A 12,499-nucleotide genomic window follows, 5' to 3' on the forward strand; every position below is an offset into this window, starting at 1 on the left:
AGGTGTTAGAGACTGTTTTATAGGTGTGCCCTAGTCAATTAGTTCTCTAACAAAGTAGTTTGCTGTTGGAGAGTCTTTGGCATCTCAGGAGAGACACTCGTTCTGAAACATTATAGGCTTGCTCCGAAATCCAAAAGTGCAACCAATGTGTGCCACATGTATTCGCTTATGTACGGGAGTGGCAGATGTGAGATGCCAGCAATGGGCATCTCTGTGCACGAGACGGCGGCTGAGCCATTAGCATATTTTCACAACTTCACTGCGTGCAGAATCACAGCTGCACATGCAACAGCCTGCACCTCTGAATCCGGCCCATTGTCAAGAAACATTCCCCATGTAAAGGAATAGCAGAAATGGCTGCTATTATTTTGAAAATGTATTCTTGAAAACATATACAGCCAGGGTCGGACTGGCCCACAGGGGAACAGGGGAAACCACCGGTGGGCCCCACTGTCTGTGGGTCCTCCTCCTTCTCTAGGGATTAGGTTCCAGACTCTATCCTAGTGCACTTGAATTATGCATTATACTTATGTAACATTATACATCACAAGAATATGGTTTATTATATACAGTATTTACCAAGGGGAACAAAACATGTACTCTGTAACGGTTAGCCATACCTCTGTGATGGCTGGCCACGCCCCAGTGGAGCCTGGCCACACCCTTAAGCATGGCCTCTACTACAGCATCCCCCCGGTGGGCCCTTCATGCCCCAGTCCGACACTGTAAACAGTATGTTCATAACAGTATGCTATAAGCCCAACAAAGTCCACTCAACATTTAAATGTTGAAGACTTACATTTTACCTTTTTTATTTTTTTATTTACTTTTCAAAAATATATAAAGGTACCAAAAGAAAATAAGAGGTAAAAAATATAAGGGAGGTATAGGTATGAGATACAGTATATCAACAAGAACAGGAACGCACAATTGGTTAAAAAGAATATAGAAAAAAAAGAATTGACAATAATCAAATATAAAAATAAAAATAAAAAAAAACAAGCAATGGTCAGTGGACCTGGGAAATGACCACGCTAATGAGCTGAGAAATAGGGGTCCTTGATAGAGAACGCATGCCAAGATAACTACTGTATTTCAACATAGAGAATTTGGCAGAAGTGGAATAAGAGCAAATCAAAGTTTCCATCAGTAAATTGTATTTCATTTTAGAAATAATTAAAGTACAGATGTAGCCATGCGGCATGTTGCATCACGGCATGCTGAATGGCAAATAGTCGCAGCCTGGCATGCCATGCAGTAAGCCAAACTGCACAATGCTGCACCGCAGCAAAGATGAGCATGGATACATACTGTATGTAAGTGATGGAGGCTTGTCATGTTTCCAGTATTGTGCAATAGCTGCCTTCATAGCAATAAAAAAAAAAGACCTAAGAGGCATCTGTAGTGTACTGGTATGTGATCTGGAAAGATGAGTTTAAGGGCCATGACAGGAGACAGAAACAACCACATACCCGTGACTTTCAAAATAAGGGATTCTACCCCCATCCTGGCGTATGGTCAGGCACTCGCAGAAAACGTGAATAATCTAACAGGGGTCAAATAAATATGATGGAACAATTTCATATACATGTTGACTGAGACATGCACTTAGACATTTTGAATACTGAAAGAAAGAATGGAAACCATTTGTTCAGTTCCTAGCACAAGTTTAAGTCTCATTACCATTTTAAATGAGCAGGAATCTTGTCAGGTTGATTTGAGAACAACAGTAGGGAATACCAATAGGATAAGCCACCTTACGTAGACAAAAATAAGTGCAAATGATTTGTGCTGGAATGGTATCGGGGGGGGGGCTCCCAGACTTTTGGGCATCAGGAGATATTTTTAGCAAGTATAGCTCTTTTATTGTTCCAGAAAAATTTGTTAAAAACAAGCGAGGGGGAAAGAAATCAAGGGATGGAACGAAATATATAAATTTTGGGGCGAAACGTACCACTATTCTGCCCAGCCAGGAATCCTCATGGTTAATCCAATTCTTCAATAATGATATAAGTTGTTTCAACAAAGGATGATAGCTAAGTTAAGTTAAGATAACAGAGTCCTCCTAAATGGTCATTGAAATGCCTAGGTATTTAAGGAGAAAGAGACTGACAATTATATTAATACTGAGTTTGCAAAAAGAGCAAAAGATTGGCTCGAACATTCAGAGGCAAGACTTATAATTTATTTACATTTGGCTTAGAAAAGGAGGCAATTGATTATTAGTGGTATCAAGCCCTCTAGGATAGGGAGAGAGGTTTCCAGGTTTGTGACAGAGATGAGGACATTGTTCGCGAAAACCCCCCGATTTTATGTTGCGAACCGTTAATTATAGGGTCGTTTAAGTCAGGAGAGCAACGAATACATTGTGCGAAGAGTTCAATTGCTAAAACTAAATGAAAAAGGGAAAGAAGACATCCCTGTCTAGTGCCATTGGTAGTTGTAAAGAAGGATGAAAAATATACGTTATGGCAAGAACTTACCGTTGATAACGGTATTTCTCCTAAGTCCACAGGATACACACGAGAACTTTGGGATATGATGAAGCGACAGCGGATTTGCACCAATCGGTCAAAGCTTTTCGGCCTCCCAGCATGCAATGGACCCGCCCATATATCCCCGCATCCTGGCTCAGACAAATCAGTTGTTTTCCCAAAGCTTAAGGCAGGAGCATCATAGATAGCCCTAATCAGGCAAGAAGAACACACATGCACACCCTTCCGTACAAGAAGGAAGAGGTTAGTGAGTAAAAGGATCCTCAAATCAGGTGCATCAGGGTGGGATCCCTGTGGATCCTGTGAACTTAGGAGAAATACTGTTATCAACGGTAAGTTCTTACCATAACGTATATATTTCTCCAGCAGGGTCCACAGGTTATCCATAGGATAACATTGGGATTTCCCAAAGGAATTTAGTGGTAGGGACACTCCTGATTGGACAGGAGAATCCTTTGCCCGAATTCAGCATCCTGGGAGGCAAAGGTATCCACTGCATAATGTCTAATGAATGTGAAGACCATGTGGCTGCCTTACATATCTGTTCTGCTGAAGCACCACGCTGTGCTGCCCATGATGGACCTACCTTTTGAGTAGAGTGAGCAGAGACATTATCTGGAACAGGGTGATCAGTGTGAGAATATGCTTCTGAAATCGTCATCTGAAGCCACCTCGCCAGTGTCTGCTTATCAGCAGGCCATCCTCTCTTGTGAAATCCGTAGAGAATGAAGAGAGAATCTGTTTTTCTGATGGCACTGGTATGATCCATGTAGATCCTTAAGGCACAGATCACTTCCAGCGATGCATCTCCTGCAGAAAGGCCCGGTTCCTGGAAAGCCAGGACTACAATTTCTTTGTTAAGGTGAAATGTAGACACCACCTTGGGAACAAACCCAGATTTAGTTCTGAGAACCGCTCTATCTGGATAAAAGATCCGAAATGAAGAACGACATAACAATGCCCCTAAAACTAATACTCTTCTAGCTGACGCCATGGCCAGTAGAAAGAGAACTTTAGCTGTTAACCATTTAAGATCGACTTTATTAAGTGGTTCATATGGGGCAACTTGAAGGGCCTTTAGGACTAAACTTAAGTCCCAAGGCACTGTAGGAGGAACAAAAGGCATTACCCGGAAAAAAGTACACACACCTGTAAGTTGGCAATTATTTTTTTTGGGAACCATACATTCAGTGGTGACACTTGCACTCTCAAGGAAGTCACCTTCAAACCTTTATCCATTCTTGCCTGAAGGAATGCTAAGACCCTGGAACTCTGAAAGACCTAGGGTACATTTTCCATTCACTGCACCAATGAATATAGGTTTGCCATATTCGGTGATAAATTCGAGCTGAGGAAGGTTTCCTTGCTCTGAGCATTGTTTAAATTACCCGTTGTGAGAATCCTCTTGACTTCAGGATAGAGGTCTAAAGAGCCACGCCGTCAAAGACAGTCGATCCAGATGTCTGTGATAACAAGGACCCTGCGTCAGTAGATCTGGACGTTGAGGGAGCAGGAATGGAGCATCCATCGACATTCTCTGCAGATCTGTGTACCAATGTCTTCTGGGCCAAGCCGGAGCTATTAGTATCATGACACCCTTTCCTTACTTTATCTATCTCACCACCCTGGGTAATAAGGTGATTGGAGGAAACACATAGGCGATATGAAAGTCCCATATTACCGATAGGGCATCCACAAAGAGCGCTCTGGGATCCTTTGTTCTTGACCCGTATGCGAGAACTTTGTTGTTCTGACGTGACGCCATGAGATCTATCTCTGGCAACCCCCATTTGTCGACTAGAGTCTGGAAGACATCCGGGTGTAGAGCCCATTCGCTTGCCTGAATGGCGTGTCAATTGAGAAAATCTGCTTCCCAGTTTAGGACTCCCAGAACGAACACTGCGGACAAGGCTGGATGATGAAGTTCTGCCCACTTTAGTGTGTGACTTACTTCCTTCATAGCTTTTTGGCTGTGAGTTCCTCCCTGATGGTTGAGGTATGCTACTGCTGTCGCATTGTCAGAGCGAATCTGAATTGGTTTTCCTCGAAGGATGTCCTTTGCCTGAATCAGTGCCATGTATATAACCTGAAGTTCCAATATATTTATTGGCAGGCATCCTTTTTCCTTGGTCCATTGCCCCTGGAAACAAAACCTTCCTGACACTGCTCCCCAGCCCTGGAGACTGGCATCTGTTGTCAGAATTTCCCAATCTGATATCCAAAAGGGTCTCCCTTTGTCCAGATGGTATGTCTGTAGCCACCAGGCTAACGACCTCCTTACTTCTACCGTAAGGACCATAGTCTGCGTTTTTATCATCTGATGAAACGCATTCCATTTGGCAAGGATCAGATACTGCAGAGGCCTCGAGTGGAACTGAACATACTCCACCCTGTCGAATGTTGACACCATTAATCCCATCACATGCATTGCTGCGTGAATGGATACCCTTTGACTGTGTAGCAGCTCCTGAATCCTTGACTGAACTTTGGAAATCTTGTTCAGAGGTAAAAATACTCTTTGAAGGCTTGAATCCAGTACAGTCCTCAAGTGAGTCATCCGCTGTGATGGAACCAGAGACGATTTTGCCCAATTTATGAGCCACCTGTGCTTCTGTAGAGACGTTATTGTCTGTTGCAGATTACAGAGGAGCAATTCCTGAGACTGTGCCAGGATTAAAAGATCGTCGAGGTATGGAAAAACTCTTATCCCCTGCTGGCGGAAATAAGCTGCCATTACCACCATAATTTTAGTAAATACTCTGGGGGCTGTGGCTAACCCAAAAGGTAGGGCCTGGAACTGAAAATGCTATTGGAGGATAGCAAACCTGAGATAGCACTGATGTGCTATAGGAACATGTAGGCAAGCATCCTGGATATCCAGGGATACCATATAATCCCCTGGCTTCATGAACAAAATGATGGAACGTAAAGTCTCCATGTAAAACCGAGGTACCCAAATGTACTTGTTGAGCACTTTGAGATTGAGTATGGGCCAGAATGAACCATTTGGCTTCTGAACTAAAAACAGGTTGAAGTAAAAACCTTGTCCTCGTTGTGCAGGAGGTACTGGAATGATTACCCCTGACTGAAGCAATTTCTTAACTGCCTCTTGCAAAGCCCTGGCATTTGTCTCTACCCGAGATGGGCTGGTAAAAAAAAACCTTGAAGGCAAATGCATAACCGAGAGATTTCACTTCCTGCACCCAGGCATCTGTTGTAGACTGCTTCCGGATGTGAGCAAACTGAAAAAGTCATCCCCCCACCTTGGAATCCCCCAGATGGAGGTCTGCACCTGCCTGATGGCTTATTTTCTGTTTTACCAACCGGCCCTCTGGTAGCCCAATGCTTTTTAGTCTTACCAGACTTCTTTTATTGGGGCTGTTTGCCATCACTTTTCCCTTTAGCTTTTCCTTGAGACCGAAAGGGACGAAAAGCTGGAACTTTAGGTTTGAATTTGTATGTGGAAGAAAACTTTACTTTCTTGCAGTCTGTTTCTGACTCCAAAATATCTGTAAATTCTTTATCAAAAAGAATATCTCCAGAGAAAGGTAGACTCTAAAACCTTTTTAGATTCTGAATCGGCTTTCCATGTATGTAGCCAAACTGCTCTGCGAGCGGCTACTGTTGAAGCTGATGCCCTGAGGCAATTGTACCCATATCCAAGGCTGCTTCTTCCAAGAACATTGCAGCCTGTTTTATATGTGCCATATGAGATTTTTGCTCTCTAGTTGCCATCGAAAGATCTCCTTCCAATGCATCAGCCCATGCAGCCACTGCTTTTGCCATCCAAGCTGAAGAAATGGCTGGTCTTATGACTGCCCCAGACAAGGAAAAAATGTTTTTTAAAAAACCATCCACTCTTCTATCCGTGACATCATTTAATGATGTTGAAGGCAGAGGTAATGTAGATTTTTTCACTAACTGAATAACATGCATATCTACTTTGGGGGCGACTTCCCTCTTTAAAAAATCCTCAGCTGGAAGAGGATAATTGGAATTTCATTTCCTAGGAATTCTAAACTTCTTACCTGGTGTAGCCCAAGCCTCTTCCATGATTTCCGTCAGCTGATCTGACCCAGGAAACTCAGTCTTAACTGTTTTGGGATGTTTAAAGACAGGTGCCTTGGATTTTAACACAGGCTCTGCTGATTCTTCTAAGGATAGAATGCTATGTCCACGGAGCTGAGGCCTACCTCCTTCTCTTCATATGCAGAACCAGAGCTTAATGAGCCTTCATCCTCCGATGACTCCTCATCTGAAACGTGTAGACTGTGAAGGTGTAGATTTACTTACCACTGGCTTTTCAGCCTGTTTCTTTTGAGAGGCTGCTGCTGGAAGTGATAAACCACTGGTGGGAAGCTGCATGTAAGGGTTAATTGTGTAACCTTTTCCTGGTACAGAAGCTGGAATTATCCGCTCAGCTATACTGGATAATGTTTGTACAAACATAGCCCAAGGAGGATCAACTTGCACCTGTATCTGCCTTGTACTATTCAAGAGACCTTGGTGAAAGCTAAAACAATTTGTAAACAAACCTGGACCAGATCCTGAGAGGTTAACCCAGCTTTGCAAGACAAACATGATATGAGTGTTGATGTTGCTGTGAGTGTATCTTCCTCACCTTTGCTGCTCTTAGACATGATAGATAATCAACACTTACACAGTGTACTACACAATTTGTGGCTGTAATCACTTTAAGACTCATTAAAGTGACATACAATACAACCCGACCCTGCTATACAACAGCATTGAGGATCGGAATAGATAGAAAAAAAACTGACAGAATTATAGTAAAGTCAGCAATCACAGTAGCCATAGGTCACATGTTATACATTAGTATAATAAGCAATATGAGCACATCATCAACTACAGATACATTTCAAGTTTGCAGGAGAAACATATTACTGCATTACTTTATAAAAGTTTTAACCATATTCAGATTCATAGCGAAACAAACCACAGTAATATTATCAGACTCATATGCATTATGCACTTATCCAACTATTTGTACTCAAAAGGTAGATAGAGACTTATTGCTGTATAACCCATACTCAGTAAAGTGGGATATAGGGAGACTTACCCCGCTTCCAGGATAGATCAATACATCTGCGAATGCTGAGTGGATCCAGACGCTATTAGTGTACACTGCCGCTCCATGAACCTATAGTGAAGACAGACACCCAAGTGAACACTGATGCACCAGTCATACAGCCGCCTATGCTGCGACTGTGTCCTTTAGTACACAGCGTCTCAGACAGAAGCGGGAAAATAGTTCACGGTGGGAGACTTGGAGGAAACTTGTCATGAACAGGGGGAAGGGGCGACCAGGAGAGCGTATGACTCCCCACTGCTGACATCAACCATAGAGATCGTGGCCTCATACTACTCCTGGAGCCTATGATCCTTGAGGGCTAGCGCTGGTGCACCCGAGGTGGCAGCCGCGTCAGCGACTGTTTGGTAGTCTCCTCCCAAAGCAGTGCGGCTGTGTCCGTATTCTCCGTCTAAGCGGAACCGATGCCTTACCTTCTCCCCATGCTCTGGCCATAGCCTGGTAACGTCTGCTGGACCTGCTAGTATATCCGACACAGACGCCAGCTGAAACAGCACTGTACTCATGGGTAAGCATTGTCGCAGCCCAGCGGAGAGTTGTTGGAGCGACTCTTTCTAAAGTACGTATTAGACGCTTTTTAGAAAGATCACTCAAAAAAATAGTAAGACTATAAAAATAAAATAAGAAAGCTTGTGACAGCTAAAAACCAGCAGCCCATTGACCGTGGTCCGGCTCCTGCCGCACCAAACAAATAACTGATTTGTCTGAGCCAGGATGCGGGGATATATGGACAGGCCCATTGCATGCTGGGAGGCCAAAAAGATTTGACCGATTGGTGCAAATCTGCTGTCGCTTCATCATATCCCAATGTTATCCTGTGGATAACCTGTGGACCCTGCCGAAGAAAAACCCCATTACAAAATACCCGAGCACTTGGGGCTGAATATAAAGCTAAAATGGTGTCCAAAAACCAACTTGAAAACATAATTTAAGCAGAACCACCTTCATATAATCCCAATCCAGCTGGTCAAAGGCCTTTTCTGCATGTAATGAAAAGGCCAATAGTGGAGTCTCCTTACCTAAAGCATACCCAATTATATTAAGGGCTCAACACATGTTGTCGACCCAAGACAAAGCTCACTTGATCAGGGTTGATCAAGGAGGGCAACAGTGGGTTTAACCTATTGGCCACCATCTTAGCATTTAATTAAATATAATATCAGTATTTGATAAAGCAATGGGCCTATAGTTTTGAACATAAAAGGGGTCTTTTCCTGGTTTAAGGATGGTCATAATATGGGATTCATGCATTTCAGAGGGGATTAAAGCTAAAGACGAGCCTGCCTTAAATGAACAATAAAGTGTACCTCGCTTGCGCAGGAAAAGAGCAGCTAGAAGAAATCACCAGGTGCTATCATCACCTGGATATGGACTAAAAACAATTAATAAAGAAACTTTCAGCGCTCCGCTGATAGATGAACAGTGTGTATGCTATTAACATAGAATCAAAACATACAATACTACCCTGTTGGAATAGAAGAAATGGGTTAATCCTTCTGTGAGGGGTAGTGGGCATGATGTTTTCTCCTTAGGTTCCTTATCAATATTGAACTTCAATGTGGAAGAGTGTAGTCTCTCAGACATTCACATAGAAAAGAAAAGAAATCACACATAGTATAAAATCCGTAAAATATTGTTTGTAGATGTAAAAAATGCTGGTTTACAGTAATCCCGTTTCCTTATGGGTTGATGATATCCCTATGGTATTTAGAGGTTCACCCCGTGTGGTTCAAACAGAAAAGGGACCACTCACTTTATATCTTACTTTTAAAGTGAGACCATCAAACATATAAAGGGATCTTTATAATGTGGTGCTCACATGAATGTTTACTACTTTGCTTAGTGTGGCCTGCGCATCAGGGTTTCTTTATCGTCAAAACTGCTGTTTATCCAATAGCATTAATTATCCAAATTGTGAAAGGCTTTACACAATTTATAAAAAAAAAAGGTATCCAGTTTAATAAGGGACTCCTTGATGTCAAGTGTCCATCTTTATAAGGGACCACAGGTAAAGATGTTTAAAGTCCCAGGAAGAGTCTTACCAGTTGGTCCCAAAGATGAAAGTCCCCAAAAAAGTAACTGGATGTGGTCTGCAAGCACTGCACCAACAAGTTTGACCAGAGGGTCTTTTCCAAGGTGGTGCTCTCTATGTCTCCCAGAAGTGAATTTATTCCATCTGTGGTCCTGCCTCCATCCTCATTGAATAGTGGGAGAATAGGATTTAAGTTACTTTTGTAGATTGCCAATAGACATCTTCTAGGCTTGTATGCAGTCCAGTAATAGCAGTTCAGTGTAGCATTTTACTTTGATACCAGTGTGGATCTATACACATGCTAAACCTCTCAACATTTTCTGTGGAACTCTCTATGGATCTCCAGATATGGCTCCTACAAAAGAGAGATGTACGCCGGACACTTTCCGGGTTTTGGTTTTGGATCTGGATCTCCGTTCGTGTTTTGAATCTGGATTGGTTTTGCCAAAACCACCCTTTCGGGTTTTGGTTTCAGTTCTGGATGTTTAAAAAAAAAAAAAAACCCCCAGCTAAAATCACAGAATTTGGGGGTAATTTTGATTCTACGGTATTATTAACCTCAATAACATTTATTTCTCCTTCATCCACTAGGGGCCACTGGAGCGTAGTTACAATGGGGAAATAGTAGGCAGTAATTGGGAGCTGGCACTTTAAAATTCTCACACTGTGGCTAGCTCCTCCCCTACTATCTCCCCTCCAAGCCAGTCTTAGTTTAGTGCCCGAGGTAGCTGGTTCACTTGGGTTTAGCTGAAGAATTTTTTCTTTTTTCTTTATTATTTTATATTTCTTTCACACACTCACAGACTGGCAGCTCTGCCACTGCCAGTCTGCACCGCGGGAGCTGCCGGCGGGGTCCCATCGCAGCTGCGTGCGGCTCGGGATGGGCCCCGGCTGAGGGAGACACTGAGCTCTCCTGAGTTGGCCGGACACCGCTGCGTGCGGCGCGTGTCGGGGCCACTCCATCCAGCAGAAGATTCCGGCAGCATGGCAGCGGTGAGTATCAAAAATGGCCAGACACCGCTGCGTGCGGCGCGTGTCGGGGCCGCTGGGTCGAAACGCCTGACGGAAGGAAGCTGTGAGTACAATCTCCCCCTCCAGACTGATGTATGTTTTTACATTTTTCAGTTTCAGTGTTTTAATACATGGATGGACAGGCTCCCCTATACTCTCCAGTCAGACAGGCTGGAGTGCATAAAAGGCTTACTAATTTGAAATTGGCGCCATTATGTGGGGGGCGGAGCTTCAGCCCGCTCTGTAAGCGGGCTCCGCGCTCTTCACTCCCCGGCTGCAGCATACAGGCAGCCGGGTGATACATTTACATATATCATATATCTGTGTAATAATTAGCATAGCTCTCATGGCAGAGTGGTAACACCTATGGTTACGATGCCCACGAGCTAGGGTTCGATTCCAGCAAAGGACACACTCTCCCCGGCCGCAGCATACACACTTACAGGCAGCCGGATGATAGTGCGGTTTTAATTTGAAAGTGACCGGAGCAGGGGGGCGGAGCTAACTCCCGCTCCGTTCGGCGGGCTCAGGCTTTCCGCTCCCCGGCCGCACATCGCTCCCCGGCCGCAGCATACAGGCGGCCGGGGGATGCATGGGCGCTTTCCGCTTACTATACAGCGGATTTGAATTTGGCGCCGAAGCGGAGGGGGCGGAGCTAACTCCCGTTCTGTACGGCGGGCTTTCTCCGCTCCCCAGCCGCTGCAGCATGACGAGACGCCGCTCCACAGTCCCCCGCTCCCCGGGCCACTGAAAGCTCTTTTCCTCTCCTGGCTGTGCAGGGAGGATTCTTTACATGTATAAGGTATGAGGGGGGTGAAGCTTATTCCCCCCCCGGTGGAGGCTCCCAGCTCTCATTGTCTCTAGGCAACACACCTGTCTCTGGAGTTTGTAGCTTTTCTGTGTAGTGTGCTGCAGAAATATTGTTACATCTTGCTTTGGCTACATTCCTCCTGCAGGGGAGTCCTCTGCCCCATTTCAGACATTTAGATCAGGGAATCTGCACTATTACAGGAGCTGGGACTCAGCTCATTGATAATTAAAAATCTACTGTGCAGTATTTCTTTACCCTACAAATACACAGTATTTATCTACCCTATTAGGTGCACAGTAATTATCTACCCTATTAGGTGCACAGTATTTATCTGCCCTATTAGGTGCATGGGTTCACTGTGGTGTGTGTATATAGATATATATAGATATGTTTGTATATATATATATTTAAGTGTGTGGGTATGTATATAGATATATCCATACAATACCATATATAGGGGATAAAACAAACACTTCCGCAATGTTTTCTAGAAACAGAATACCCCACCTTGCCACATAACATTTTCACCCATCTTTTCTCACAGGCTGGTCACCATTTTGAAAAGCCAGCGGAACCTCCGAGAAACATCGGGTGCACCTTAATTAGCGGTACACTACATACAGGGCGGGGTGTTGCCTTCCCTTTATTATTCCTTGGTGTCACTAGTTACTAATGCTATTTGTAATTGGGGAATGTGTGTAAGGCATCAGACAAATAGCGCTGTGGCTCAGTACGCTAGTAGCGGGTATCTGAACAGGGGTTTGAATCCAAACAAAACTTTAAGGAGCGCTCCTATAGCCTAGGGCTAAGACTCCTGTCCCACAGCGCAGCGTTACTGGTTCAGGTCTCCGCTGCTCCAGAAAGTTTATTTGAATCGTGTCGGTCACTACACATTATAGTGCAGACCTTACATAGGGCTGTGTTTATTTAACCCACCTTTTCTCCTTTCGTTTGTCTCACCTGGGATAGTCAAAGAATTCCCTCTTAGGTGTGAAGTATGCGGTGGAGCCATCTGCAGAGCCCTCCACGCACCTGCAGGA

The sequence above is a fragment of the Pseudophryne corroboree genome, chromosome 5, assembly GCF_028390025.1.
Source record: "Pseudophryne corroboree isolate aPseCor3 chromosome 5, aPseCor3.hap2, whole genome shotgun sequence".
Lineage (NCBI taxonomy): Eukaryota > Metazoa > Chordata > Amphibia > Anura > Myobatrachidae > Pseudophryne > Pseudophryne corroboree.